General features: G+C 39.5%; 1 protein-coding gene and 1 non-coding gene across 2 annotated transcripts in view; both read left to right on the forward strand.

The window, feature by feature from the left end:
- SCFD2 (sec1 family domain containing 2) overlaps positions 1 to 25538 on the forward strand; it is a 527816-nt gene that overhangs the window by 141684 nt on the left and 360594 nt on the right. The gene's annotated exons all lie outside the window — the stretch shown is intronic.
- On the forward strand, positions 259 to 365 carry LOC115836873. The gene has a single exon (XR_004031865.1). It is a non-coding gene; the product is annotated as a U6 spliceosomal RNA (small nuclear RNA).

Below are 25538 nucleotides of genomic sequence, written 5' to 3' on the forward strand. Positions count from 1 at the left end.
GTAATTGCGTCACTGCATTCCAGCCTGGGTAACCCTGTCTCAAAATAAATAAATAAATAAATAAATAAATAAATAAATAAATGGAAAAAGAAAACAATTATTTTATAGGCGTGTTTATACCACTTATTATAAAACTATAACAATGTAATTGTTATAGTTATAACAATAACTAGTGCTTGAACTTCAAAGAGAATGAAACAATTGACCTTTTTGTCAAAATTACACAGCAAATAAATGACCCTTTAAATTGTGCATTAGGTGCTGTCTTTGGCAGCACATATACTAAAATTAGAATGATACAGAAAAGATTAGCATGGCCCCTGCACAAAGACAACATACAAATTCGTGAAGCATTTCACATTTTTAAAATCTAGAATAAAAGTAAAAATTAGTGAAAAATTGTGCATTAGCAAATGCATTATGATTTTTTAAGCCTTATGCTTTTTCTACTTGTCTTAAAAAATGGCATGGTGTATTGGTTTGAGTGGTAATAATAATAATAAAAACCATAATCCTAATTGGATTCAGAAAACTTTGAAACACCGGAAAAGATTTTGTGGGATAAAATCAAGGTATCATAGAGTGAGAACACTGAAAAGTAATATGTATTCTTGAACGCTGCCCAACATCTGATTTCTCCTCTATAAAATCACTGAAGAGTAATACAAGGAAAAAAACCTTTTATTGACTATAACTTATTGTGGTTATAAAATGATAGCAAACTATGTATTAAGGAAGCAGTTATGTTTAAACTTCCTACTTCCTAAACATATACTTTATAGATATATATGTAATATATCCATCTCCAGTTATTTCTTTAGGTAGAATTTATACTTTAAAGCAATCCAGCTTGGAAAATGGTTTTTTAATAAAATGTAAATGAGTTACAATGTCACTCAAGAAAGTTAAGGTAAAATATAGCTTCAGTTTTAAGTTTTACTTCTTTGCAATAAAAAATAGGCATCTATTTTATTGGCTGCCAAAGTAGTTTTTATTTTTTTATTTTTTTATTATTATACTTTAGGTTTTAGGGTACATGTGCACAATGTTCAGGTGTGTTACATATGTATCCATGTGCCATGTTGATTTCCTGCACCCATTAACTCGTCATTTAGCATTAGGTATATCTCCTAATGCTGTCCCTCCCCCCTCCCCCAACCCCACAACAGTCCCCGGAGTGTGATGTTCCCCTTCCTGTGTCCATGAGTTCTCATTGTTCAATTCCCACCTATGAGTGAGAACATGCGGTGTTTGGTTTTTTTGTCCTTGCGATAGTTTGCTGAGAATGATGGTTTACAGTTTCATCCATGTCCCTAAAAAGGACATGAACTCATCCTTTTTTATGGCTGCATAGTATTCCATGGTGTATATGTGCCACATTTTCTTAATCCAGCCTATCATTGTTGGACATTTGGGTTGGTTCCAAGTCTTTGCTATTGTGAATAGTGCCACAATAAACATACATGTGCATGTGTCTTTATAGCAGCATGACTTATACTCCTTTGGGTATATACCCAGTAATGGGATGGCTGGGTCAAATGGTATTTCTAGTTCTAGATCCCCGAGGAATCGCCACACTGACTTCCACAATGGTTGAACTAGTTTACAGTCCCACCAACAGTGTAAAAGTGTTCCTATTTCTCCACATCCTCTCCAGCACCTGTTGTTTCCTGACTTTTTAATGATGGCCATTCTAACTGGTGTGAGATGGTATCTCACTGTGGTTTTGATTTGCATTTCTCTGATGGCCAGTGATGATGAACATTTTTTCATGTGTTTTTTGGCTGCATAAATGTCTTCTTTTGAGAAGTGTCTGTTCATGTCCTTTGCCCACTTTTTGATGGGGTTGTTTGTTTTTTTCTTGTAAATTTGTTTGAGTTCATTGTAGATTCTGGATATTAGCCCTTTGTCAGATGAGTAGGTTGCAAAAATTTTCTCCCATTCTGTAGGTTGCCTGTTCACTCTGATGGTAGTTTCTTTTGCTGTGCAGAAGCTCTTTAGTTTAATGAGATCCCATTTGTCAATTTTGGCTTTTGTTGCCATTGCTTTTGGTGTTTTAGACATGAAGTCCTTGCCCACGCCTATGTCCTGAATGATATTGCCTAGGTTTTCTTGTAGGATTTTAATGGTTTTAGGTCTGACATTTAAGTCTTTAATCCATCTTGAATTAATTTTTGTATAAGGTGTAAGGAAGGGATCCAGTTTCAGCTTTGTACATATGGCTAGCCAGTTTTCCCAGCACCATTTATTAAATGGGGAATCCTTTCCCCATTGCTTGTTTTTCTCAGGTTTGTCAAAGATCAGATAGTTGTAGGTATGCGGCATCATTTCTGAGGGCTCTGTTCTGTTCCATTGATCTATGTCTCTGTTGTGGTACCAGTACCATGCTGTTTTGGTTACTGTAGCCTTGTAGTATAGTTTGAAGTCAGGTAGCGTGATGCCTCCAGCTTTGTTCTTTTGGCTTAGGGTTGACTTGGCGATGCGGGCTCTTTTTTGGTTCCATATGAACTTTAAAGTAGTTTTTTCCAATTCTGTGAAGAAAGTCCTTGGTAGCTTGATGGGGATGGCATTGAATCTATAAATTACCTTGGGCAGTATGGCCATTTTCACGATATTGATTCTTCCAACCCATGAGCATGGAATGTTCTTCCATTTGTTTGTATCCTCTTTTATTTCATTGAGCAGTGGTTTGTAGTTCTCCTTGAAGAGTTCTTTCACATCCCTTGTAATTTGGATTCCTAGGTATTTTATTCTCTTTGAAGCAATTGTGAATGGGAATTCACTCATGATTTGGCTCTCAGTTTGTCTGTGATTGGTGTACAAGAATGCTTGTGATTTTTGTACATTGATTTTGTATCCTGAGACTTTGCTGAAGTTGCTAATCAGCTTAAGGAGATTTTGGGCTGAGACAATGGGGTTTTCTAGATATACAATCATGTCATCGGCAAAAAGGGACAATTTGACTTCCTCTTTTCCTAATTGAATACCCTTTATTTCCTTCTCCTGCCTGATTGCTCTGGCCAGAACTTCCAGCACTATGTTGAATAGGAGCGGTGAGAGAGGGCATCCCTGTCTTGTGCCAGTTTTCAGAGGGAATGCTTCCAGTTTTTGCCCATTCAGTATGATATTGGCTGTGGGTTTGTCATAGATAGCTCTTATTATTTTGAGATACGTCCCATCAATCCCTAATTTATTGAGATTTTTTAGCATGAAGAGTTGTTGAATTTTGTCAAAGGCCTTTTCTGCATCTATTGAGATAATCATGCGGTTTTTGTCTTTGGTTCTGTTTATATGCTGGATTACATTTATTGATTTGCGTATGTTGAACCAGCCTTGCATCCTAGGGATGAAGCCCACTTGATCATGGTGGATAAGCTTTTTGATGTGCTGCTGTATTCGGTTTGCCAGTATTTTATTGAGGATTTTTGCATCAATGTTCATCAAGGATATTGGTCTGAAATTCTCTTTTTTGGTTATGTCTCTGCCAGGCTTTGGTATCAGGACGATGCTGGCTTCATAAAATGTGTTAGGGAGGATTCCCTCTTTTTCTGTGGATTGGAATAGTTCAGAAGGAATGGTAGCAGTTCCTCCTTGTACCTCTGGTAGAATTCAGCTGTGAATCCATCAGGTCCTGGACTCTTTGGTTGGTAAGCAATAGATTATTGCCACAATTTCAGAACCTGTTATTGGTCTATTCAGAGATTCAACTTCTTCCTGGTTTAGTCTTGGGAGGGTGTATTTGTCAAGGAATTTATCCATTTCTTCTAGATTTTCTAGTTTATTTGCATAGAGGTGTTTGCAGTATTCTCTGATTGTAGATTGTATTTCTGTGGGATTGGTGGTGATACCCCCTTTTTCATTTTTTATTGCATCTGTTTGATTCTTCTCTCTTTTCTTCTTTATTAGTCTTGCTAGCGGTCTATCAATTTTGTTGATCTTTTCAAAAAACCAGCTCCTGGATTCATTAATTTTTTGAAGGGTTTTTTGTGTCTCTATTTCCTTCAGTTCTGCTCTGATTTTAGTTATTTCTTGCCTTCTGCTAGCTTTTGAATGAGTTTGCTCTTGCTTTTCCAGTTATTTGAATTGTGATGTTAGGGTGTCAATTTTGGATCTTTCCTGCTTTCTCTTGTAGGCATTTAGTGCTATAAATTTCCCTGTACACACTGCTTTGAACGTGTCCCAGAGATTCTGGTATGTTGTGTCTTTGTTCTTGTTGGTTTCAATGAACATCTTTATTTCTGCCTTCATTTCATTATGTACCCAATAGTCATTCAGGAGCAGGTTGTTCAGTTTCCATGTAGTTGAGCGGTTTTCAGTGAGTTTCTTAATCCTGAGTTCTAGATTGATTGCACTTTGGTCTGAGAGACAGTTTGTTATAATTTCTGTTCTTTTACATTTGCTGAGGAGAGCTTTACTTCCAACTATGTGGTCAATTTTGGAATAGGTGTGGTGTGGTGCTGAAAAAAATGTATATTATGTTGATTTGGGCTGGAGAGTTCTGTAGATGTCTATTAGGTCCACTTTGTGCAGAGCTGAGTTCAATTCCTGGATATCCTTGTTAACTTTCTGTCTCATTGATCTGTCTAATGTTGACAGTGGGGTGTTAAAATCTCCCATTATTATTGTGTGGGAGTTTAAGTCCCTTTGTAGGTCACTGAGGACTTGCTTTATGAATCTGGGTGCTCCTGTGTTGGGTGCATATATATTTAGGATAGTTAGCTCTTCTTGTTGAATTGATCCCTTTACCATTATGTAATGGCCTTCTTTGTCTCTTTTGATCTTTGTTGGTTTAAAGTCTATTTTATCAGAGACTAGGATTGCAACCCCTGCCTTTTTTTGTTTTCCCTTTGCTTGATAGATCTTCCTCCATCCCTTTATTCTGAGTCTATGTGTGTCTCTGCACATGAGATGGGTTTCCTGAATACAGCACACTGATGGGTCCTGACTCCTTATCCAGTTTGCCAGTCTGTGTCCTTTAATTGGAGCATTTATCCCATTTACATTTAACGTTAATATTATTATGTGTGAATCTGATCCTGTCATTATGACGTTAGTTGGTTATTTTGCTCCTTAGTTGATGCAGTTTCTTCTTGCCTTGATGGTCTTTACAATTTGGCATGTTTTTGCAGTGGCTGGTACCGGTTGTTCCTTTCCATGTTTAGTGCTTCCTTCAGGAGCTCTTTTAGGGCAGGCCTGGTGGTGACAAAATCTCCCAGCATTTGCTTGTCTGTAAAGGATTTTATTTTTCCTTCACTGATGAAGCTTAGTTTGGCTGGATATGAAATTCTGGGTTGAAAATTCTTTTCTTGAAGAATGTTGAATATCGGCCCCCACTCTCTTCTGGCTTGTAGAGTTTCTGCCGAGAGATCAGCTGTTAGTCTGATGGGCTTTCCTTTGTGGGTTACCTGACCTTTCTCTCTGGCTGCCCTTAACATTTTTTACTTCATTTCAACTTTGGGGAATCTGACAATTATGTGTCTTGGAGTTGCTCTTCTCGAGGAGTATCTTTGTGGAGTTCTCCGTATTTCCTGAATCTGAATGTTGGCCTGCGTTGCTAGATTGGGGAAGTTCTCCTGGATAATATCTTGCAGAGTGTTTTCCAACTTGGTTCCGTTCTCCTCATCATTTTCAGGTACACCAATCAGACGTAGGTTTGGTCTTTTCACATAGTCCCAAATTTCTTGGAGGCTTTGTTCATTTCTTTTTATTCTTTTTTCTCTAAACTTCCCTTCTCGCTTCATTTCATTCATTTCATCTTCCATTAGCGATACCCTTTCTCCCAGTTGATCGCATGTGCTACTGAGGCTTCTGCAATCTTCGCCTAGTTCTCGAAACTTGGCTTTCAGCTCCATCAGCTCCTTTAAGCCCTTCTCTCCATTTGTTATTGTAGTTATCCATTCTTCTAATATTTTTTCAAAGCTTTTAACTTCTTTGCTATTGTTTTGAATTTCCTCCCGTAGCTCAGAGTAGTTTGATCGTCTGAAGCCTTCTTCTCTCAACTCGTCAAAGTCATCCTCCATCCAGCTTTGTTCCGTTGCTGGTGAGGAACTGCGTTCCTTTGGAGGAGGAGAGGTGCTCTGCTTTTTTGAGTTTCCAGTTTTTCTGCTCTGTTTTTCCCCATCTTTGCAGTTTTATCTACTTTTGGTCTTTGATGATGGTGAGGTACAGATGGGTTTTTGGTGTGGATGTCCTTTCTGTTTGTTAGCTTTCCTTCTACCAGACAGGACCCTCAGCTGCAGGTCTGTTGGAGTTTACTAGAGGTCCACTCCAGACCCCGTTTGGCTGGGTGTCAGCAGCGGTGGCTGCAGAACAGCGGATTTTCATAAGACCACAAATTCAGCTGTCTGATGGTTCCTCTGGAAGTTTTGTCTCAGAGGAGTACCCGGCCGAGTGAGGTGTCAGTCTGTCCCTACTGGGGGGGTGCCTCCCAGTTAGGCTGCTCAGGGGTGAGGGACCCACTCTAGGAGGCAGTCTGTCTGTTCTCAGATCTCCAGCTGTGTGCTGGGAGAACCACTACTCTCTTCAAAGCTGTCAGTCAGACAGGGACATTTAAGTCTGTGGAGGTTCCTGCTGACTTTTTGTTTGTCTGTGCCCTGCCCCCAGAGGTGGAACCTACAGAGGCAGGCCGGCCTCCTTGAGCTGTGGTGGGCTCTACCCCGTTCGAGCTTCCTGGCTGCTTTGTTTACCTACGCAAGCCTGGGCAATGGCGGGCGCCCCTCCCCCAGCCTCGCTGCCGCCTTGCAGCTTGATCTCAGACTGCTGTGCTAGCAATCAGTGAGACTCCGTGGGCATAGGACCCTCCGAGCCAGGTGCGGGACACAATGTCCTAGTGTGCCGTTTTCCAGGCCCGTTGGAAAAGCGCAGATTTAGGGTGGGACTGACCCGATATTCCAGGTGCCATCTGTTACCCCTTTCTTTGACTAGGAAAGGGAACTCCCTGACCCCTTGTGCTTCCCGAGTGAGGCAATGCCTCGCCCTGCTTCGGCTCGCACACAGTGCGCTTCACCGACTATCCTGCACCCACTGTTTGGCACTCCCTAGTGATATGAAACCGGTACCTCAAACAGAAATGCAGAAATCACCCGTCTTCTGTGTCGCTCAGGCTGGGAGCTGTAGACCGGAGCTGTTGCTATTCGGCCATCTTGGCTCCACCCCCAAAGTAGTTTTTAATAGGTAGGATTGGTTTTTTAAAATATATTGAATGTTAGATAATATCTTTCTATAGCAAATCAAGTTTACCTAAGCTAAGTAATAGTATGTCTGCTAATTTTATAATTAATTGGCGGATTTTACTTTCTAAGTCCTCTAGTGCCTCTATTAGCTCTCAGGCCATATGGCTTGCCTTGGAAATATGATGGCTCATTTTAGTGCCATTCCTGACTTCACCAACACCCTGGGAGGTTCTGTTTTATAATGCCTTCTTTTTAGCCATTTATAATTAGGATTGAGTTTTTCTGAGAAGAAGCTTCCACCACTCTGCTTCTCTGTGGGCCTTGCTATTCAAGAGTCATTCGGCAGCATGGGGTATTGTCACTTGCAAAAGCATCTATGGAGATTTGGATTAAGATGGTGGATAGGAGGCAGGACTAGCTTGTAGCTGCCACTCAGACAGAGCAGTGTGTGGAGATTCACATCGTGAACTTCTGCTCCAAGAACTACTGCAAGAACATGCCAGGAAAGCTGAGAGAATGCACAGACCATTTGGAGGAACTGGATCACCACTGCAGGCTCCCTGAGATGCTGAAAAACTGAGTCTGCTTGCTTTCTCAGTGGAGAGGCTGGTGGTCTGGGGAAGTTCGCAGCCCTGGTCACTGGCTGCCTGGAAATAAACTTGGTCCTATTACTGAGGCACAGTGGGCATGAGACCAGCCTTTAGGACTGTAGTCTACATGGGAGCGGGGTGAAGCCTGTGACTGCCAACTTTACCCCTTTTCCCTGGTGATCTGTGTGATTCAGCAGAGGCAGCGATAATCCCCCTGGGAACATAACTCCATTGGCTTGGGAACCATACCACCATCTCCCACAGTAGCTGCAGCAAGCCTCACCCAAGGAGAGTCTGAGCTCAGACAGACCTATTCCTGCTCCTACCTGGTGATCTTTCTCTACCAGCCCTGGTTGCCAAAGACAAAGGATATAATCTCTTGGGGGCTCTATGGTCCTGTCTACTGCCTGAAAAACCTGAATACTTAACCAGGCAACCACAGGGCAAGTTTGCATCCTCCTATAATATGGCAGCTGATGCACTCTTGAAAGCGCCACCTCCTGGCTGGAGTCCAAACAACAAAAAAAACAGTGCGCTAAACAAAAATACAACCAAGGACCCTCACAGAGTCCACTTCACTCCCCTGCTGTCTCCACTGGAGCAGGTGCTGGTATCCATGGCTGAAAGACCTGAAGATGGATCACATCATAGGACTTTTTGCAGACACTCCCCAGTACCAGCCTGAAACCCCGTAGCTCTGCTGGTTGGCTAGACCCAGAAGAGCAATAATCATCAGTGTAGTGCAGCTCTCAGGAAGCCCCATCCCTAGGGGAAGAGGGAGAACACTTCATCAAGGGAGCACCCCATGAGACGAAATAATCTGAACAGCAGCCCCGAGTCGCAGATCTTCCCTCTGACATAGTTTACCCAAATGTGAAGGAACTAGAAAAACAATTCTGGTAATATGACAAAACAAGGTTCTTTAACAGCCCCAAAAGATCACATTAGCTTACCAGCAATCGAAACCAAGATGAAATCTCTGAATTTCCAGAAAAAGAATTCAGAAGGTCAATTATTAAGCTAATCAAGGAGATGCCAGAGAAAGGTGAAGTCCAACTTAAAGAAATCAAAAACATGATACAGGATATGAAAGGAAAAATGTTCAGTGAAATAGACAGCATAAATAAAAATGTCACAACTTCTGGAAATCAAAGACACACTTAGAGAAATGAAAAATGCACTGGAAAGTCTCAGCAATAAAATTGAACAAGCAGAAGAAAGAACTTCCGAGCTCAAGGACAAGGCTTTCGAATTAACCCAATCCATCTAAGACAAAGAAAAAATAATTTTAAAAAATGAACAAAGCCTCCAGGAAGCTTGGGACTATGTTAAGCATCCAAACCTAAGATAATTGCTTTTCCTAAGGAAGAAGATAAATCTAAAAGTTTGGAAAACATATTTGAGGGAATAATTGAGGAAAACTTCCCCAGCCTTGCTACAGATCTAGACATCCAAACACCAGAAGCTCAAAGAACACCTGGGAAATTCATCACAAAAAGATAATTGCTTAGGCACATAGTCATCAGGTTATCTAAAGTCAAGACAAAGGAAAGAATCTTAAGAGCTGTGAAGTAAAAGCATCAGGTAATGTATAAAGGAAAACCTATCAGAGTAACAGCAGATTTCTCAGCAGAAATCCTACAAGCTAGAAGGGATTGGGGTCCTATTTTTAGCCTCCATAAACAAAACAATTATCAGCCAAGAATTTTGTATCCAGCAAAACTAAGGTACATAAATGAAGGAAAAATACAGTCTTTTCCAGACAAACAAATGCTGAGAGAATTCACCACTAGCAAGCCAGCACTACAAGACTGCTGAAAGGAGTTCTAAATCTTGAAACAAATTTTTACGATACACCAAAATAGAACCTCCTTAAAGCATAAATGTCAAAGAACCTATATAACAATAACACGATGGAAAAAAAAAAGACATCCAAGCAACAAATAGCATGATGAATAGAATAGTACCTGACATCTTAATACTAACATTGAATGAAAATGGCCTAAATGCTCCACTTAAAAGATACAGAATGGCAGAATGGATAATAATTCACCAACCAAGTTTCTTCTGTCTTCAGGAGACTCACCTAACATACAAGGACTCACATAAACTTAAGGTAAAGGGGTGGACAAAGATATTCCATGCAAATGGACACCAAAAGTGAGCAGGAGTAGCTATTCTTATATCAGACAAAACAAACCTTAAAGCAACAGCAGTTAAAAAAGACAAAGAGGGACCTTATATAATGATAAAAGGACTAGTACAAAAGGAAAATATCACAATCCTAAATATATATGCACCTAACACTGGAGCTCCCAAATTTATAAAACAATTACTGCTAGACCTAAGAAATCAGATAGATGGCAACACAGCAATAGTGGGGTACTTTTAATACTCCACTGACAGCACTAGACAGGTCATCAAAACAGAAAGTCAACAAAAACAGTGGACTTAAATTGTTCCTACAACAAATGGACTTCACAGATATTTACAGAACATTCTATCCAACAACTGCAGAATATGCATTCTATTCATCAGCACATGGAATGTTCTCCAAGATAGACTATATGATAGGCCACAAAACAAGTCTCAGTAAATGTAAGAAAATGTAAATTATAGTAAATACTCTCTCAGACCACAGTGGAATAAAATTGGAAATCAACTCCCAAAGGAACCCTGAAAACCATGCAAGTATATGGAAATTAAATAACCTGCTCCTGAATAATCTTTGGGTCAACAATGAAATCAAGATGCAAATTAAAAGTCTGAACAATAGTGACACAACCTATCAAAACCTCTGGGATACAGCAAAAGGTGCTAATAGGAAAGTTCATAGCATTAAATGCCTACATGAAAAAGTCTGAAAGAGCACGAATAGATAAACTAAGGTCACATCTCAAGAAACTACAGAAACAAGAACACACCAAACCCAAACCCAGCAGAAGAAAAGACATAACAAAGATCAGAGCAGAACTAAATGAAATTGAAACAAGCAAACAAACAAAAATACAAAAGATAAATGAAACAAAAAGCTGGTTCTTTGGAAAGATAAAGAAAATTGATAGAATATTAGCGACATTAACCAAGAAAAGAAGAAAGATGATCCAAATAAGCTCAATTAGAAATGAAACGGGATATATTACTACTGATACCACAGAAATACAAGTGATCATTCAAGGCTACTATGAACACCTTTACATGCATAAACTAGAAAACATAGAGGAGATGGATAAATTCCTGGAAATACACAACCCTTCTAGATTAAACCAGGAAGATATAGAAACTCTGAACAGACGAACAAAAAGCAGCAAGATTGAAATGGCAATAAAAAAATTGCCAACAAAAAAAGTCCAGGACCAGATGGATTCACAGCTGAATTTTATCTGACATTCAAAGAATTGGTATCAATCCTATTGACACTATTCCACACAATAGGGAAAGAGGGAATCCCCCCTGAAGCATTCTATAAAGCCAGTATTACCCTGATACCAAAACCAGGAGAAGATATAACCAAAAATGAAAACTACAGACCGATATCCCTGATGAACATAGATGCAAAAATCCTCAACAAAATACGAGTGGACTGAGTCCACCAGCATGTCAAAAAGATCATCCACCATGATCAGTTGGGTGTCATACCAGGGATGGAGGGATAGTTTAACATTCACAGGTCAATAAATGTGATACACCACATAAACAGAATTAAAAACAAAAATCACATGATCATCTCAGTAGATGCAGAAAAAGCAATGGACAAAATCCAGTATCCCTTAGTGATTAAACCCTCAGCAAAATCAGCATAGAAGGGACATACATTAAGGTAATAAAGGTTGTCCATGACAAACCCACTGCTAACATTATACTGAATGGGGAAAAGTTGGAAGCATCCCCCCTGAGAACTGGAACAAGACAAGGATGCCCATTCTCATCACTTCGGTTCAACGTAGTACTGGGAGTCCTAGCCAGAGCACTCAGCCAAGAAAAGGAAATAAAAGGAATCCAAATCTGTAAAGAGGAAGTTGAACTCTTGTTGTTTGCTGATGATATGATCGTATACCTAAAAAACCCTAAAGATTCATCCAAAAAGCTCCTAAAACTGGTAAATGAATTCAGCAAAGTTTCAGGATATGAAATTAATGCACACAAATCTATAAACCACTATATACTCTGCTATATACAAGCAACAACCAAGCTGAGAATCAAATCAAGAATTCAAACCCTTAACAATAGCTGCAAAAAAAAAAAAAAAAAAAAAAAAAAAACCTGGTTATATACCTAACCAAGGAGGTGAAAGACCTGTGCAAGGTAAACTACAAAACACTACTGAAAGAAATCATAGATGATACAAACAAATGGAAAGACATCCCATGCCCATGGATGAGTAGAATCAATATTGTGAAAATGACCATACTGTCAAAAGCAATTTACAAATTCAGTGCAATTTCTGTCAAAATACCACTGTCATTCTTCACAGAACTAGAAAAACAATTCTAAAATTCATATGAAACCAAAAAAGAGCCCGCATAGCCAAAGCAAGACTAAGCAAAAAGCAAATCTGGAGGCATGACATTACCCGAATTCAAACTATACTATAAGTCCATAGCCACCAAACAGCATGATTCTGGTATAAAAATAGGCACATAGACCAGTGGAACAGAATAGAGAACCCAGAAATAAAGCCAAATACTTAACAGCCAACTGATCTTTGAAAATGCAAACAAAAACACAAAGTGGGGAAAAGACACCCTATTCAACAAATGGTGCTGGGATAATTGGAAAGCCACAGGTAAAAGAATGAAACTGGATCCTCATTTCTCACCTTATACAAAAATCAACTCAAGATGGATCAAAGACTTACATCTATGACCTGAAACCGTAAAGATTCTAGAAGATAACATTGGAAAAGCCTTCTAGACATTGGCTTAGGCAAAGACTTCATGACCAAGAGTCCAAAAGCAAATGCAACAAAAACAAAGATAAATAGATGGGACATAATTAAACTAAAAAGCTTCTGCACAGCAAAAGAAATAATCAGCAGGGTTAATAGACAACCCACAGAGTGGGAGAAAATCTTTACAATCTATACATCTGACCAAGAACTAATATCCAGAATCTACACAGAATTCAAACAAATCAGCAGAAGAAAACAAACAATCCCACCAAAAAGTGGGCTAAGGACATGAACAGACAGTTCTCAAAAGAAGATATAGAAATGGCTGACAAGCATATGGAAAAATGCTCAACATCGCTAATTATCAGGGAAATGCCTATCAAAACCACAATGTGATACCATCTTACTCCTGCAAGAATGGCCATAATAAAAAAATAAAAAAAAATAGATATTGGTATGGATGTGGTGAAAAAGGAACACTTTTATACTGTTGTTGAGAATGTAAATTAGTACAACCACTGTAAAAAACAGTGTGGAGATTCCCTAAGGAACTAAAAGTAGATCTACCATTTGACCCAGCAATCCCACTACTAGGTATCTACCCAGAGGAAAAGAAGTCATTATAGGAAAAACAAACTTGCACACACATTCATGTTTATAGCAGCACAATTTGCAATTGTGAAAGTATGGAACCAGCCCAAATGCCCATCAATCAATGGGTGGATAAAGAAAATGTGATATGTGTGTGTGTATGTATGTGTATATATATATATGTATGTATATATATATATATATACACACACACCATGGAATACGACTTAGCCATAAAAAGAAACAAAATAATGGCATTTGCAGCAACCTTGATGGAATTGGAGATGATGATGCTAAGTGAAGTAACTCAGGAATGGAAAACCAAACATCTTATGTTCTCACTCGAAAGTGGGAACTAGGCTATGAAGACACAAAGACATAAGAAGGATACAGTGGACTTTGGGGACTTGAGGGAATGTGTGTGGGGGGTGGATAAAAGACTACATATCGCTTACAGTTACATGCTTGGGTGATGGATACACCAAAATCTCAGAAATTACTGGTAAAGAACTTATTAATGTAACCAAATACCATTTGTTTCCCCAAAACCTGTTGAAATAAAAAATTCTAAAAAACGTCATTGACAAGACTTGATGCTCTCAAGGTTGGCAGTCAGGAAGATGGGCTGGATATGGAGCGAGAACAAGTGAGGATGACTTGGAAACCACTAGCACCTTTGAGCCTTTCCTTTATGGCCCTTGATCAATGATGAGCATCATCTGCTCAGCCTTCCTTCTACTTCCTAAATCTTATTAAGTTTCTCTTGCCGCCAACCCTATCTCATAACATGTAGGGAGGGACTTTTTTTCTTTATTGATCCTGTTTTGTATCTTTTTTGCTATTTTTTAAAATATGAGTATTTTTTTAAAAAAGAGAACATGCATAATGCAGAAAAGATTGTATTGGACTAATGATTTCCAGACATAAAGAGATTTTTAAATCTAAAAAAAAATCTATGATATCATTTGAATGAAGAGTAAAGAAAGGCAAAAAGATATAATCTCCAAAGGCAGAGTTGGGTGCTCTTTACAGATTAGGAAGAGATTCTGATAAGGTTTTTCCTGGGAAGAAAAATTGTGGAGCATTTTTTTTTTTGCAATATTGTATCAAAAAACCCCACAAAAACACAACATGGAATTTTTTTTTATTAGAGTATAACAACATTCTCCCACTCCTGATTTCCATCAAGAAGAGTTTTCCTATGGTCTTGGCCTTTCTCTGACCCTCTTTTAGTGAGAGGGATGTTTTATCTGATTGGTAAATTTGGAATGATAGAATAAGAAGAGGCTCAACTCTGCCTCTTCTCCGCTTAGCAGGCACCCTGACTATGCAGAGCGCTGTGGGGCTCAGCCTTCCAGGGTTAGGATCTGCCTTTATTGTGTGACAGCTGCTGTTTCTTTCTCCACTCTTCTTCTTCACATTGAACTGACTATAGGGAACAGGCGCTCTGTCCTGCCTCTTCATGGGAGGCCTAGCCTGCTCAGAGCTTGCCCTTGACCGAGAAGAAAAGGCTGCCTTCTAGAGCCCCATATTAGCAAGCTCACTTGGCTAATAGACCTCACATTCTACCACCTGGTTTGGCCTCTCCATCTGTATTAAAGGTGATATTTGGCTTCGTGTGTGTGTGTGTGTGTGTGTGTGTGTGTGTTAAACTTTTATTTTAGGTTCAGGGATGCATGTGTAGGTTTGTTACATAGAGAAACGTGTCATGGGAGTTTGTTGTACAGATTATATTGTCACTGTATTAGTCCCTTCTCACACTGCTATGAAGAAATACCTGAGACTGGATGATTTATAGAGGAAAAAGGAGGTTTAATTGACTCAGTTCCACATTGCTAGGGAGGCCTCAGGCAACTTACAATCATGGCGGATGGCAAAGGAGAAGCAGGCACCTTCTTCACAGGGTGGCAGGATGGAGTGAGTGCAGGCAGGGGAAACACCGCCAGGCACTTATAAAACCATTAGATCTTGTGAGATTCACCCATTATCGTGAGAACAGCATGGGAGAAACCACCCCCATGATCCAGTTACCTCCACCTGGTCCTGCTTTTGACACATGAGGATTATGGGGATTACAATTCAAGGTGAGATTTGGATGAGGACACAGAGCCAAACCGTATCAGTCATTCAGCCTGGTACCCAATAGTTATTTTTTCTGATCCTTTCCCTTCTCCCACCCTCCACCCTCAGGTAGGCCCCAGTGTGTGTTGTTCCCCTCTGTTTGTCCATGTCCATGTGTTCTCATCATATAGCTCCAACTTATAAGTGAGAACATGTGGTATTTGGTTTTCTGTTTCTATGTTAGTTTGCCAAGGATAATGACCTCCAGCTCCATCCATGTTCCTGCAAAGGACATGATCTTGTTATTTTTTATGGCTGCATAGTATTCCATGGTGTATATATATCACATTTTCTTTATCCAGTCTTTCATTGATGGGCATTTAGATTGATTCCATGTCTTTGCTATTGTGAATAATACTGCAATGAACATACATGTGCATGTGTTTTTATGATAGAACAATTTATATTTTTTTGGGTACATACCTAGTAATGGGATTCCTAGGTCGAATGGTCGTTCTGTTTTTAGCTCTTTGAGGAATCTCCATACTGCGTGAACTAATTTACACTCCCACCTACAGTGTACAAGTGTTCCATTTTCTGCACAAACTCACCAGCACCTATTTTTTGACATTTTAGTAATAGCCATTTTGGCTGTCGTGAGATTATCTCACTGTGGTTTTGATTTGCATTTCTCTAATGATCACTGATTTTGAGCTGGTTTTTTATATGCTTTTTGGCCACATGTATGTCTTCTTTTGAAAAGTATCTGTTCATGTCCTTTGCTCAACTTTTTTTTTTAACTTCTCATTCTTAGTATTCAATCTTTGCCTACTTAATTTTTAATGGTGTTGTTTGGAGTTGTTTTTTTTTTTTGTAAATTTTTTAAGTTCCTTATAGATGTTGGACATTAGACCTTTGTCAGATGCATAGTTTGCAAAAATTTTTTCCATTCTGTAGGCTGTATGTTTGCTTTGTTGATAGCTTCTTTTACTGTGCAGAGCTCTTTTGTTTAGTTAGATCCCATTTATAATTTTTTTCTTTTGTTAAACTTGCTTTTGGCAACTTCATCATGAAGTCTTTGCCAGTTCCTCCGTCCAGAATGATGTTGCCTAGGTTATCTTCCGGGGTTTTTATAGTTTTGGGTTTTACATTCAATTAAGTCCTTAATCCATCTTGAGTTGATTTTTATGTATGGTATAAGGAAAGGGTCCACTTTCAATCTTCTGCTAGCCAGTTATTCCAGCACCATTTATTGAATAGGGAGTTCTTTCCCCATTGCTTGTTTTTGTCAGCTTTGTCAAAGATTAGATGGTCACAGGTGTGCAGGCTTATTTCTGGGCTCTCTATTCTGTTCCATTGGTCTATGTGTCTGTTTTTGCACTAGTATCATGCTGTTTTGGTTACTGTAGCCTTATAGTATAATTTAAAGTTGGGTAGTGTGATGTGTCCAGCTTTGTTCTTTTTGCTTAGGATTCCCTTGGCTATTCTGGTTTTTTGTTGTTGTTCCATATGAATTTTAAAACAGTGTTTTCTAGTTTTGGAAAGAATGTCATTGTTATTTTGATAGAAATAGCATTGAATCTGTACATTGCTTTGGGCAGTATACCCATTTTAACAATGCTGATTCTTCCTATCCATGAGCATGAAATGTTTTTTTATTTTGTAGTGCCGTCTCTGATTTTTTTGAGCAGTGTTTTGTAATTCTCATTGTAGAGATCTTTCCCCTCCCTGATTAGCTATATTCCTAGGTGTTTTATACTTTTTGTGGCAGTTGTAAATGAGATTACATTTCTGATTTGGCTCTCCGCTTGGCTATTGTTGGTGTATAGGAATGATAGTGATTTTTGTACACTGATTTTGAATTCTGAGACTTTGCTGAAGTTATCAGCTTGAGGAGCTTTGGGAGCCAAGACTATAGAGTTTTCTAGATATAGGATTATTTTATCCACATAATAATAGATTGACTTCCTGTCTTCCTATTTGGATGTCTTTTATTTATTTCTCTTGCCTAATTTCTCTGACCAGGACTTCCAATACTATGTTGAATAGGAGTTGTGAGAGAGGGCACCCTTGTCTTGTGGCAATTTTCAAAGGGAATGCTTCCAGCTTTTGCCCATTCAGTATGATGTTAGCTGTGATTTGGCATAGATGGTCCTTACTATTTTGAGGTATGTTCCTTCAATACCTAGTTTGTGTGAGGTATATTCTTTCAATACCTAGTTTGTTGAGTGTTTTTAACATGAAGGGATGTTGAATTTTATTGAAGGCCTATTCTACATCTATTGAGATGATCATGTGGTTTTTTTCCTTTGGTTCTGTTTGCATGACGAATCATGTTTATTGATTTACACATGTTAAACCAACCTTGCACTCCATGCATAAAGTTTACTTGATCATTGTGGGTTAGCTTTTTGATGTAATTCTGGATTCAGTTTGCTAGTATTTTGTTGAGGATTTTTGCATCAGTGTTCACCAAGGATATTGGCCTGAAGTTTTCCCTTTTTTTTGATGTCTCCACCAGGTTTTTCTATCAGGATAATTCAGGCCTCATGGACTGAGATGGAGAAGAGTCCCTCCTTTTCAATTTTTTGAATATTTTCAGTAGCAATTGTACCAGCTCTTCTTGTACATCTAGTATAATTCAGCTGTGAATTCATCTGATCCTGGGCTTTTTTTTGGTTGGTAGGCTATTTGTTACTGATTGGATTTCAGAGCTTGTAATTGGTCTATTCAGGGATTCAATTTCTTCCTGGTTGAGTCTTGGGAGGGTGTATGTGTCCAGGAGTTTTTCCATTTCTTTTACATTTTCTAGTTTGTGTACATGGAGGTGTTCACAGTATTCTCTAATTGTTATTTGAATTTCTGTGGGGTGAGTGGTAATATCCCCTTTGTTCTTTCTAATTGTGTGTATTTGAATCTTCTCTCTTTTTTTCTTTGTTAGTCTGGCTATTGGTCTATCTTTTTTTTTTTTTTCAAAAAAACCCCAAGGCTTGGGTTAGTTCATCTTTTGAATGGTTTTTCACATCTCAATCTCCTTCAGTTCAGCTCTGATTTTGTTTATTTCTTGTCTTCTGCTAGCCTTGGAGTTGTTTTTCTCTTGCTTCTCTAGTTCTTTTAGTTGTGATGTTAGGTTGTTAATTTGATGTGGACATCAAACTTTTTGATGTGGACATTTAGTGCTATACATTTCCTCTTAACACTGCCTTAGCAGTGTCCCAGAGATTCTGGTATGTTGTATCTTTATTCTCATTAGTTTCAAAGAACTTCTTGATTTCTGCCTTAATTTCATGAATTACCTCAAACTCTTTCAGGAGCACGTTGTTTAATTTCCATGTAATTGTATGGTTTCCAGTGATTTTCTTGGTCTTGAATTCTACTTTTATTATACTGTGGTCTGAGAGAGTGGTCGGTATGATTTTAGTTCTTTGGCGTTTACTGAGGATTGGATTGTTTTATATTTGATTGTGTAGTCAGTTTTAGAGTTTGTGCCATGTGGTGATGAGTAGAATGTATATCCTGTTGTTTTGGGGTAGAGAGTTCTGTATATGTCAATCGGGTCCATTTGGTCCAGTGTTGAGTTCAGGTCCTGAATATCTTTGTTAATTTCCTGACTCAATGATCTGTCTAATACTGTCAGTGGAGTGTCGAAGTCTCCCACAATTATTATGTGGGAATCTAAGTCTCTTTGAAGGTCTTTAAGATGTTGTTTTATGAATCTGGGTGCTCCTGTGTTAGGTGCATATACATTTAGGATAGGTAGATTTTCTTGTTGAGTTGAACCCTTTTCTATTATATATTTTCAATTATGTCCTTCTTTGTCTTTTTTGATCTTTGTTGGTTTAAAGTCTGTTATGTCTCTTCATTGAGTAAAGTTGTAAATAAATTTAAAAATGAAAAAAACAGAAAATACCAAAAACAAACAAACAAATGAAGTCTGTTATGTCTGAAATTAGGAATGAAACCTGTGCTTTTTTCTGCTTTCCATTTGCTTGGTAGATTTTTCGCCGTCCCTTTATTTTGTGCCTATGGGTGTCATTGCATGTGAGATGGGTTTCTTGAAGACAGCATACCATTGGTTCTTTTTTTTTTCTTTTTCTTTCCAGATTACCACTTTGTGCCTTTTAATGGAGACATTTAGCTCATTTACTTGCAAGGTTAAAATTGATATGTATGGATTTAATCCTCTCTTCATGTTGATAAGTGATCATTATGCCAACTTGTTTGTATAGTTGCTTTACAGCATCACTAGTCTGTGTACTTAAGTGTGTTTTTGTAGTGGCTGGTGACAATCTTTCTTTTTCATATTTAGTGTTTTTTTCAGATGTGCTTGTAAGGCAGGTCTGGTAATTATTAATTCTCTCAGCATTTGCATGTCTGAAAAGGATCTTATTTCTTCTTTGCTTATAAAGCTTAGTTTGGCCAGATATGAAACTCTTGGTTGGAATTTCTTTTCTTTAAGAATGTTGAATATAGGCCTCCAATCTCTTCTAGCTTTTAAGGTTTCTGCTGAGGGGTCTGCTGTTAGTCTGATGGGCTTCCCTGTATAGGTGACCTATACTTTCTGTCTAGCTGCCTTAACATTTTGTCTTTGATTTTGACTTGGAGAATCTGATAATTATGTGTCTTGGGGATGATCTTGTAAAGTATTTTCCTGGGGTTCTCTGCAGTTTCTGAATTTGAATGTTGGCCTCTCTAGCAAGTTGGGGAAGTTCTCATGAAGGATATCCTAAAATATGTTTTTCAAGTTGCTTCCATTATCCCCATCTCTATGACAATGAGTCATAGATTTGGTCTCTTTATGTAGTTCCATATTTCTCAGAGGTTTTAGTTATGTTTTTTCATTCTTTTTTGTTTATTCTTGTCTGATTAGCTTATTTCAGAAGCCTGTCTTCAAGCTTTGAGATTCTTTCCTCAACTTGTTATATTCTGTTGTTAGCGCTTGTGATATTACATTATGAAATTCTTGTAGTGGGCTTTTCAGCTCTATGAGATTGACTACATTCTTTTTTATACTGGCTATTTTGTCTGTCAGCTCCTGTATCATTTTATTGTGATTCTTAGCTGCCTTAGATGAGTTTCAGCATTCTCCTGAATCTTGCTGATCTTTATTTCTATTCATATTCTCAATTATATTTCTGTTATTTCAGCCATCTCACCCTGGTTAAGAACCTTTGCTCTCCAGCTAGTGCAGTCATTTGGAGGAAAGAAGACACTGGCTTTTTGAGTTGTCAGAGTTCTTGCACTGGTTCTTTCTCATCTTTGTAGGCTAATCTTCCTTCAATCTTTGAAGTTGCTGTCCTTTGGATGTTTTTTTCCTCTTTTATCCTATTTGGTGACCTTGGGGGTTTATTTTTGGTATAATGTGAGTTCAGTCAACTGGCTTCCTTTCTGAAAGATTTTTAGGGAGCCAGGACTCCGCTCAGGAGTCCAAGCCTGTGTGCTCTAACTTTGGGTAACTGGTATTGGCACTGGCTTTGTTCTCTGGCTCCTCAAGGTTAGGAACCTGCTGCACTTAGGGGACTGAGGTGCTCTCATACTGCTGGTCACAACACTCTGATGGGTGGTGCCAGCCAAAGCACTTAAGTCTGCTGGCAGCAGGATTCATTTTTGTTTGCACATACTAGCAGCACTAGCAGCAGCAGTGCAGCAGGCTGCATGCTTGTCAGCTGCGGCAGGATGCTAGTGGGTGTTGGGGTGCCAGCCTGTGTTTCGGCATTCACAGCTGAAGCAATGGCAGCACAGCTTGTGGGGGCTGGGAGCCCCTGTGCAGCAATTGTGCCCTTTTGCACTAGTGAGGTGTTATCATGGGGGTGGGGTACTGGTGGGCATAGGACTGTGTGTGTCCTCTGTACATGTCCATGCAAGTGGTGGTGCCACTCAGAGTAGAGGCATGTCCACTGTTTTCCATGCCTCTTTTCAAAGCCACCACAGTGTTGGCACAGGGGTGGGGTGCTGGCAGAATTGGGGCTGGTAAGCTTAGTACTCACTAATTCTCAGACAACAATGGTGGTGCAGCAGGAGGAGGCGGAGGCAGTGAACTCTCACTGGCAGCAGTGGCGTGACAGGGTGCACACACACATACATGCTGGCATGGGAGGGAAGACAAGGTTTGCCTTTGCACACACGTGCTGGCAAAGCGATGTGCTGGGTGTGTGCCAGCAAAATGGTACATGGGAGGCTGCAGTGGTGGGAGGATACAAGCGGGCTGATGTATATCCACAGGGCTGCTCTATTAGAGCACTCTGCTGGTCAGGTATGGTCCACCAGCACAGGAGCTATGATGTGGGCCCCCAGGAGGTACCTGGAGACTGGACTGCAAACAGGCACAGCCAGGCTGGGAGAGGCCAGCACACTGAGGGGTGCTTGGGTTGGACTGGCCCTGTCTCATGGGGAAGACTGCCTTGCAGAGTTCAGATCTGACAGTTCCCTTGGGGGCTAAAGTCTCCTATGGCAGCAAGTTGAGCCTAGTGGATGGGTATCTCTGTCCATGCTCCACTATAGTTGCCACCGCACCAAACCCTCTGGGCTTTGCAGTGGCTGGAATTCTGCCCCTAGTACTTCTCTGAGCATCTCTCTCTGCCAACTCATTTGTCTTTGGCAGTTGAGGGGTCTCCTCCTGCCAGGATTCCAGAAGCCTGTGGTGAGAGCAGGTTGCTCCTTGCCTATTCAACTCATCTCTTCTGCAGGAGTTGTTGGGGGCTAGAAATAAGTCCTGGTGCCGGTAGCACTGTACAGCATTCCCAGCTTCCTTCCCCTTCAGTCTAGTATCTGTGTCTTCCATCTGTCTGCTCTCAATGCCTTCCCTCTGAAGATCTGCTAGAAGTCTGCCAGTCTTCCTGATGTCCTGGTTCCTTGGTGGGAGATGTTCCTCCTGGCTGTGTCTAGTTGACCATCTTGGAGAGGTCCATCCAATATTCTTTTCTTCATCTCAAACTGTTTCTAAGAAATCGAACTCAAGGCACTGGATAGCAGAAGCCATCGACCACTGCCCTGTGGCATAGGCAGCCACTTCCAGATGCCTGACTGCATGTTTTTTTCAAGCTTTGCTTTATTTCTTAACTTGTTCAGAACCAGAGCTGGGAAGAGGTTTTTGTTTTGTTTTGTTTTCTGTAGCTATTTTGAGATCCAAACAGTAATCAGAAGTTGTTTTCAATGAAATGTTTTAAATATTTTTGGACAAACGTCAAATGGGAAAGTATTAGTTGCCCATTTCATCATTTATATTTAATAGTTGTATGCAAAAAGAGGTTGGAATCAATGAAATGGTGATATAATACAGGCAACCTTCCTTTTTTGAGGATTAAATTGAAAATAGTGAAGGTCACTTTCCATTCTGTAAACAAAAGGGGCAGATTTGGCTAGAAGAATACTACCTACCATTTTTCATTGATTCTGATATGTCCATTTTTTCATATTTCTGAAATTTGGGTACATCCTGAAATTGGTAGCATATTTTAGTTGAAATTATTTTTTTCTAGCTTGAGAGCACATAAAATAATGGTGCGTGTTACGATCAATCATAGTCTTAAGATCAATGAAATGGGATTTTTGAAGGTAAGAGGTAGATGAAAATTCCCTCAGACCTGGGCCTGACTTCATATCTTTCTGGTTCTGCTGTGTTGGCAAAACCATTGGAGCAAAAACATGGTGGCAGTTTGCCTTCACTGGCCCTGAGTATGACAAAAAATTGTTCACTTGTTGTAGTCAACCCATTGTAGCACCTTTCATAAGTTAAGGAGAGTGATCTTTTATCAGATATCTTTGTGACTGCTTGAATATGCTGAGAATATATCATGATTATTTCAGCAACACTGGGCTTTCTCCCAATCTAGTCTAGGACTGAGGGATGCTTTGGGAATGACCTTTTAGGCTGACTTTATGAGATCTTAGGCTAGGAAGATTTTTATGAGTGGATTACTGATAGCTCAAGAATGTCTTAATTTAGCTTGGGTCTATATAGTGAAATGTAAGCAGCATAATATTTTAAGTGTTAAAGGCCGGGCATGATGCCTCATGCCTATAATCCCAGCACTTTGGGAGGCTGGGATCACCTGAGGTCGGGAGTTCAGGACCAGTCTGACCAACATGGAGAAACCCGTCTCTACTAAAAAATACAAAATTAGCGGGGTGTGGTGGCATATGCCTGTAATCCCAGCTACTCATGAGGCTGAGGCAGGAGAATCGCTTGAACCCAGGAGGCGGAGGTTGTGGTGAGCCGAGATCCAGCCATTGCACTCCAGCCTGGGCAACAAGAGCAAAACTCTGTCTTATTAAAACAGTGACTTTAAGTAGTTAGAAATCATGACAGATTATCCTAGTTAAAATAACCCTGTAATTATTATTTTTAAAGCAATATAAATATATAAATATTTAATTACTGTATTTGCTTATTTTTAAACCTGTTTTACATAGAACTCATTTTGATTAAAAAAAACATGCCAGATATTTTATTCATAACTGCTGATTATTCATTTTGAACTGCAATTATTTAGAACAATATACTCAAAGTTAGTTAACTTTATATAACAAGAAGCACCATTTAAAACAACTAAGAAAAATAGCTTTTGAATATGTATTAGTCAAGGTTCTCTTAGAGGGACAGAACTAATGGGAGATATATATATATATATATATATATATATATATATATGCTTCTATATGTGTGATAGATATATCCTAATAAATATATCATATATATACACACACACATATGCTTAATAAACTCCACTTTAGTATTAACTTACACAATCACGAGGTCTCACAATAGCGGAGACTTTGTAAGTGGAGGAGCAAGGAGAGCCAGTCTGAGTCCCAAAACTGAAGAACTTGGAGTTTGATGTTCAAGGGCAAGAAGCTTCCAGCATGGGAGAAAGATGTAGGCTGAGATGCTAAGCCCGTCTCTCTTTTTAATGTTTTTCTGCCTGCTTTGTGTTCGCTGGCAGCTGATTCGATTGTGCCCACCAGATTAAGGGTGGATCTGCCTTCCGCAACCCACTGACTCAAATGTTAATCTCTTTTGCCAGTACCCTCACTGACACACCCAGAATCCATACTTTTTATCCTTCAATGCAAGTTGACACTCAGTATTAACCATCACAGAATACAAAGTTTCTACTGTGCCTCTCAACTTCTCTAACCATTTGCTTTTTTATCCTCCTCAGTCCATAGATTGCCCCAGGCTTTAGAGTGTTCTACATTATTCTTGGTTATTCAGTATTAACTCTAGTGTTAGTGTTATAGATTTCCCTTTTTGTCCTTATACACACGTATGTATACACACACACACGTATGCACACACACGCATGCTCATACTTTCATTTCCTCTTCCACACATATCAGGCTTACATAAAGAAAACTAAAGCTGAGGTAACGTTGATCTTGACAAATGGGGAATCTAGATCATTTACAATTGCTACTTTCTCTTCACATAGCTGGCTCAGATCAAAACTCAATTGTGGGCTCCTCAAGGAGGACTTCCCTGAGTAGCTTGGAGCCACTTTTGTTCTATATTTACTTCTCTTTTATTGACATTATTTTGTTTACTTTCTCTCTCTCTGCTAGAATATAAGATAAGTGAGAGTAGGGACCTTGTGTACTTTATTCATGAGTATGTCCTCAAATGTAGAATCTTCATTTTCACATTTGCAGTAGCAGGCATAACTTCCTGTTCATGGGAATTGGAGAAGTTTGTTATAAACATGGAATTTACTTGCCACAGATTGGTACCTGCCATAAATTGATAAACGTTTACATGGTTTACCAGAGTCCAGAGAGCTATCTCATTGTGGCTGTTAGGACAGAGAGGCTTCTTTATGTTCTTACCACCTGTTCTCACCTTTTTACATAGCACATGGCCACCCCAAGTAATGACTGTGCTTCCCAGTTACCCTTCCAGCTAGATGAGACCAGGTTCTGGCAAATGAGACCTATGTAGATGTGATGTGGGCCAGGTTTAGGCTGTGCATTTAAAGGGCAGGCACATGTCTTCCCTTGTCCCCTTTCTTCCTGCTTGCTGAAATGCAGCCAGAATGGCAGGAGCAGGAGTGGCCATCTTGGATCATAGAGGAAGCTGTGTTGTTTGAGCAAAAGATGGAAAGACCATGGTCAGTTCTCTCATGATGGTGGAAACACCATAGCAGCCCAGGACCACCTATTTTCACTTTGTGTGAGTAAGACATACATTCCTATCTTGCTTAAGGCACTGTAATTTTGGGTCTCTGTGATGGTAGCTGA

This window comes from Nomascus leucogenys, chromosome 9 (genome assembly GCF_006542625.1).
Source record: "Nomascus leucogenys isolate Asia chromosome 9, Asia_NLE_v1, whole genome shotgun sequence".
NCBI classification, from domain to species: Eukaryota; Metazoa; Chordata; class Mammalia; order Primates; family Hylobatidae; genus Nomascus; species Nomascus leucogenys.